Below are 6878 nucleotides of genomic sequence, written 5' to 3' on the forward strand. Positions count from 1 at the left end.
CAACAATTTGGTTTTTACCCATATTAATTTTTTAAAAAAACTAAAATTATAGGCTGTTTTAGGAATAGAGAAAAAAAAAGAGGGAAACCTGGAAGAAGAAATGCGTAGAAGTCTTGAGAATGCTTGTGGAGTCGATTATTCCTAATTTTCAAATTGAACTCCTTTGCTTTCTTCTTTTCAAAAAGAGGAAAATGAAGGCAGTGTGTTGCTTGCCTGGCTTTGCTTTAGAGTTTTGTATGTGATTCTTATTATTTTCGTGGTAACAACAAAGAAAGAGATAAACTTTGTGGAATTCTTCGTCGCTTTGTTGACGAAAATGCATCCGAATAAATTACAATATGGTAAAACTTGTTTTTTGTCACTCAATTTTGAGTTCATTTCTTTTTGTCATTACTTTAAAATTTTCTTATTTTATCATTTAACTTTTGAATTTCATTTTTTAGGTCGACCTGTAAGTGTTTAATACTATTTTGGGTAAAATGCAAAACAAATCACACAGTTGTTAGTATGTTTACAAATGGGTCACTAAATTTATTTTATAGAAAGAAGGTCTCGTTAAAAAAACCCCCTCATAACCGTCAAGCAAAAAGACTCAACGTACATTGGAAGGAGAAAAAGAGTGTCTTAGAAATTTTATTGCATAAGAACCATGTACAATAAGAACACACTACCACCCAAAAACGATGGCAGCCCACTCAACGTAATGCAAAACAGCACTACCAACATATATATGTTAATACCCTACAAAAAACTACCTCTAGGTTAATCAACCAAACACAAACATATCATTCCCAAATCTTCCCGATATACCAATAATAGAAAAACAACAACTCAATCAGTTCCCCATCATTTAATCAATCCCTAATTTGGCAAATTCATCCGCTTCACAATTAGTTACTCTCGTCACATAACGAATAATAACCCCTTCATTGACCACAATGTCTGTAATATCTTTAACGGTGGATAAAAGCTTGCTGGGTTTTTTATCCACTCCACTACCACCGCACTATCAGACTCCAAAATAAGCCTTCGATTCACCGACAAACCCAAATCCAGGAACAGTTTCAAGCCTCTCCTCACTGCCATCAATTCTGCCATAATAGGAGGATCGGATCCCACTTTTTTTAGAACGAACCCAACATCACTCCTTTATCATCTCTGATAAACCCATTAATATCACCCTTCGACCACCACCTGTCCATAGCACCATCTACATTTACTTTAATAAAACCAGTATGAGGTGGAGACCAACTAAATATCTTTTGAGATATTTTTTCATCAAACATAACACGATCAACTAGCTCTAGATCCCCCACAAGACTATCGAAAGGGACCATCAATTTAGGAAATCTTGAAGAAAACCATGATGTCACTCTGTACCGTGAGAGAAAAGATAACAAAGCGCAATCTAATTTCCCATTATTAAAAATAATATCATTCCTCATTTTCCAAATTGACCACAAAACAACTCATGGAATGAAAGCCCAAACGCATGAGTGTGGCACAAGATAAAGCCAAACTGAAAATAAGGCTACAGAGCACTCCAGAATTGCAAATGAAACCTGCCACCAGCGCAAAAAGCTAGCCCATAACCCCAAGACACTTTGCAAGAAAAGAATATGTGAGAAATCGTTTTTAAACCAACCCATAAAAAGGACAATAAGGATCTCCTATACCTTGCACCCCACATTTTATTAGCTCTTTCTTGACCGCAACCTTCTTGTGCACCACTTGACAAATAAAATATTCAACCCTATGAGAAGCTACACTGGCCCAGATATTTTTTTCCCATGGAAAACTATCGACCGAGTTTCCAAGAAAAATTTTAAGACAAGATTTCACTGAAAACCTCCCATCGCCTTCTCCCGCCCATACAAAACTATCATCCATCGATGGAGAAAAATTTAAATTATACAACAATGTCATAAGCTCAATCCATTGCATCAACTCCCAATCGGCAATATTTCTCCTCATGGCAATATCCCAGAAACAGCCTGACGAATTAATTTTCCTGAAATCGACAATGTTACCCTCCTTGTTGATTGATAATGTGTACAAGCAAGGAAAATGTACCCTCAATGAAACTCCGTCCAGCCAAGCGTCATGCTAGAATCTTATTGAGTCCCCATTGCCTGCCTTCAGTAGAAAGTTAATTCTCAAACACTCCCTAAACTCGTCATCCTAACAATAATTCTTCACAACCCCTTTGCATATCCGAGAAGCTTTATAAGAGGCTGAACTATCCACCCCATAGTATTCAGATCAATATTATTTTTTCAACAAATTATCTTTTTCCACCAGGAATTTTTCTCGTTAGCAAACTTCCAAGTCCACTTTCCTAATAAAGTTCTATTCATAAGCTCAAGATTTGGAACCCTAATCTCTCCCAACACCTTGGGCTTGCAAGCAATCTCCCAATTAACCCAATGAATTTTGTTTTTAACACTCGACTTCCCCTAAAGAAAACTTGCCATAATTGAGTTGAGCCTCTTCAAAACACACCTTGGTAATCTAAAAATCGACATGAAGTATATTGGTAAGGAGCAAAGGACCGACTTAATCAACACCACTCTAACAACAATGGATAGGGAGGCCGACTTCCACCCATTCAATTTTTTGTAGAACTTTTGAATAACCAAATCCCATAAAGAAACTGAGTTTTTCTTCGGCCCAAGAGGAAGCCCAAGTAGTTCGTTGAAAAGAACCCATTGTGCAACCGATTACAGTAACCCACTCAGAAAAAATAATGTCATTCACATTGATACTGAATAACCTTCTCTTTAAAAGATTAATCTTCAACCCTGACATCAACTCAAAAATCAGAAGCACCCTTCTCACATTTTTCAATTCCCCAATAGACGCATTACAAAAAATTAACAAACCATCTGTGAATTGAAGATGGGAGAGCTCAAAAGAATCTCCCAGACTGTCAATCTCAAAACCTCTAAACAAGCTTAACCTCACAGCTTTCGACTGTAGACACCCATTTTTGATCGGGTTTAAAAAATATTATAAATATTAATTATATATTATTATTATTATTATTATTAATGTTACATATTATATTTTACAGGCCCAGCAATTACCCATAAGCCCAACAAGGCCCAAGACCCAGTTACAAATATCAACCCAATTGCAAGATGTTGGTTCGAGCCCAAGACCCAGATCCAGACCCAGATCCAGACCCGGTTACAAGACCCGCCAGCCACCAGAGATGCGTCTGTGCTTCACTGTTGCTCCCATCCACGCGTATGAGCGCCTCTAATCATGCCACAATTGAAGCTGATACTACACAAATCATCTACAGTCAACCAAAATCACAACCAAAGTTAAGAAGAAAGCAACTTAATCCATTAAAATCTAGGATTTCCACCATCTTATCTACCTAATCCAACCATAAGTCAAGGTATTTGGTGAAGAAAATAGAGATAAAATCGGGGCAATTTCGAAGAAAATAGGAGGGGAAAAAAGAAGATTCAGAGGAATCAACCAAAAAAAATCAACAACAGAGGGCAGTGAACCAAATAACAGGCAACCATTCGAAAGGAAAAACAAGAAATCAACTAGAGAGCAAACGGGGGGTTTCGATCATCAACAACAGGGGATTTCATCAACACAGAGAAAGAAAAGCATTGTAACAAGTGTAATTCCCTATCATTTTCCAAAACAATAAATGTTATCTTTGAGGCATTCATTGAATTTTTTTATGGTTCCTAGTGCATTAACAGTGTGTGTGTGCTTATTTCGAAATGAATGAAAATGAAAAATAAAGCCTTCCATTTCGTTTTTAGACAAAGAGTAATACGTAATTTTTTCTACCATTCTCCTTTATTTTTGAAGAATCAAATATCAAGTTTTTTTATCATTCGAACCAAGCAAGAAATAAAAATGAAAGAGATAGATTTAGCTTTGTTACCTTAGGCGGTCAAGTCCTGTGGCAGTTTAGGTAAGGAGTGCCACCATCGTATGGTGGTCGGCCGAGCGTCGGTGAGCAGTGTGTTCCTTGGAACATGGACGTTATTCGAAAGATTAAGGGAGAGATTGAGAAATTAAAAAAATAGTTTAAAAAGGGGAGTTTAATTGTTTACCTGGTGGTTGGTCTTCTTGTCGGTATAGTATGGCCTTACCGGAGTGAGTGTTGGCGGAGTCGTCATTTAGGGAGGCTCTCGACAGTTAGGGGTAGCAGATGAGAGACCGATTTTAATCTTGCATGTGTTGATTTAGGAAGTTATGGGTAGAAAAGAGTTTGGTTTTTAGGTCTAAGTCTAGCTTTCATTTAACCCGACCACCTATTGTGGTGGTCGGAGCATTAGTTGGCCAATTTATGGCCTAAAATGGTGGTAATTTTCTATCAAGGATTATTGTTAAAAAAGCAGGGTTCTTTAGGGTCGTATAGGTTTTTTTAGTTAGTCTCTGCAGCACATTCGAAGCTCGGGAGTAGTGGAAGTCCATGGTTGCCTCGATGAGTATCTAGTCAGAACAAAGAAGAAAGGGAGAGAATGGAGAAGGAGAAGATAATGGCGCATATGATTTGTTTTAAGGAAAAGTAAAAAGCAAATGAAATTAGGTTTAGTTTTTTACTTTATATATTATATTTATTAGAAAAGCAAAACAGATGTGTTTCAGTGGATTAATTTGTACGTGTTTTGTAAATGGGATAATAGTGTGCGAAATCCTTTAGTTTTAGACATGTTACGTTTTAGTCCTTCAATCGAATCTTTCATGTTTTTATTTTGGTATTCATATTTAAGTGTTTTTCTTTCTAGTCTTAAGTTTATGGTTTTGTTCATTTTATGATTGTTCTTATATTTGGTATGTAACTTTGTTAATTTATGATTTAATTACATAATTTGTTTAATTAAGGTACTATTCAATTTACATTTTGGAAGCCTAACTTCATTATTTGTTATTTTCATCCTTTTTGCCAGTATTAAATTTAAGATTAGGCTTTTTACAGTATATTTAATTTTATTTTTAAGTAGTGACATTTATATTATTGTTTTGTATGGGGTATGTACATTTTTTATGCATGTATGTATTATATAATTATATTTTATTTTTAGCTTTAAGTAAATGAGATTAATATTATTTTTTTAGTTAAAATGGTAAATTTATATTCTTTATCATTTAATACCTAGTTTAAATAATTTACTTAGTTTCTTAACTGTAGATACTCGATTTGTCCGGGGCTAGGTTGGAGCAGACCCGAAGCATACCAGTTGAAGGCCCAACTCAAGCCCAGTAACCCTGCAGAGCAATTTCCAACCCATGTGAATACTCCCAGGAAAATAAAAAAAATTGGTTATCGGGAGTTAACAAAAAAAAGGGTTTCGGTTTTCATAGGATAGAGGAGGATTTAAAATTGGAGAGTGGGCAGTTCTCAAAAAAAAAGGAAAAATGAAGCATTACTGGCATTGGTAATTTTTTCAAGGCATCACAAACAAGGAAAAGAGGAGAACACACAAAGAGAGGGGGGAACTGGCAGAGTCTAAGAGCCAATCTTCTACTTCTCAAGAGAAACCCGAGTACTCTTTTCCATCTATTTCTCTGTCCATCATTTATATTTCTTAATCTATTTTAGCTTCGATTAGCTTTCGCTCTGCTTTTATGAGTTGTGTTTGTTACGATTTCATTTCTTTACGACGAACATTCTTCTTTCTTTTCGATGTTTTAGCTACTGGAGAGAAATGGATTTGAGTTTTACTTGTTGGGTTTTGTCTTATTTGCTACATGACATTGCGTTTCGGTGATATGTTTCCTCATCGTTTTATCGATTTACATTTTGCATGTCAACGATCAGTGTGATGTATACGCTTGTAACCACATAAGGCTGGGAAATTATGAAATCTGTTCATATTATATTCTTTATCCCTCCCGGGTTTTTGTTAGTCCAGTAAAACACTTCAAGCACTCTTTACCAACTTGTAAAATACTGGCTTGAAAACATGTTCTACTATATTCTTTCACTGTTAAAAAATGTGCATGATTTGTCTTATATAAACGCATTTTGTTTTGATCCTGTGTTCTTTTCTTCCCCACCTTGCGTTTTTCTAAGTCTCATTATGCATATGGGTTCAACTCTAGAGAATCTAATAAAACCTTAATGAGTCAGTGTTACTAGGATAGCTTTGTTAAGCTTTTAGTCAAAGAGTCTATGTATTGGGACTAGGGAGGTGACTGTGTCTAGGCTTTTGAACTGTTATTTCTTCAAAGAGTATTACTCGAGTAAAAATACACTGGAGCTGACGGGTCTATGAACAAGAATGAAAGTAAGAGCTGAGGCAGGATAATGAGGTTTAAAAAGTACAGCTTTTCATCGTCTATTCTAGTCTTTGGAGGAAACAATGCTTGGGAAATGGGAACTAGCTATCATGGAGTCTGCTATTGTGGAATCTCGTTCATAAACCATAACATTTGGGTCACTCTTTTGGTATGGAAACATGTCAGGACTCTCATACTGAGTTGGTTTGGGCTTGGTTCTATTTCTCTCTTACTATCTCTCTTTATATATATATATATATATATATATATATATATATATATATATATATATGCTAGTTACTAAAAAGTAACAGCTTAATTTTTTTTCTCTCCTCGGTCATTCTTAGTATGCGATAATAAAGTATTAGTTGACACTTTGTGTTCTGATTTCCTTGCTTGCCATGTAAAGTTTCATATTTACATTGATGAAAGCAACATATCATCTTTCTACAGACATTCTTGTTGGGATCTTTGTGCATATGGTTTATATATTTTGCATATGTATATTTACGAACTGCATGCATCATTTTGCACAACTTGCATGATATTTTTAATCATAATATTTGTTTAATTAATTTTTGCATGACATCCTTTTTGCATAATTTGTATGATGCCCT

The sequence above is a fragment of the Hibiscus syriacus genome, unplaced genomic scaffold (assembly GCF_006381635.1).
Source record: "Hibiscus syriacus cultivar Baekdansim isolate YM2019G1 unplaced genomic scaffold, ASM638163v2 tig00116976_pilon, whole genome shotgun sequence".
NCBI classification, from domain to species: domain Eukaryota; kingdom Viridiplantae; phylum Streptophyta; class Magnoliopsida; order Malvales; family Malvaceae; genus Hibiscus; species Hibiscus syriacus.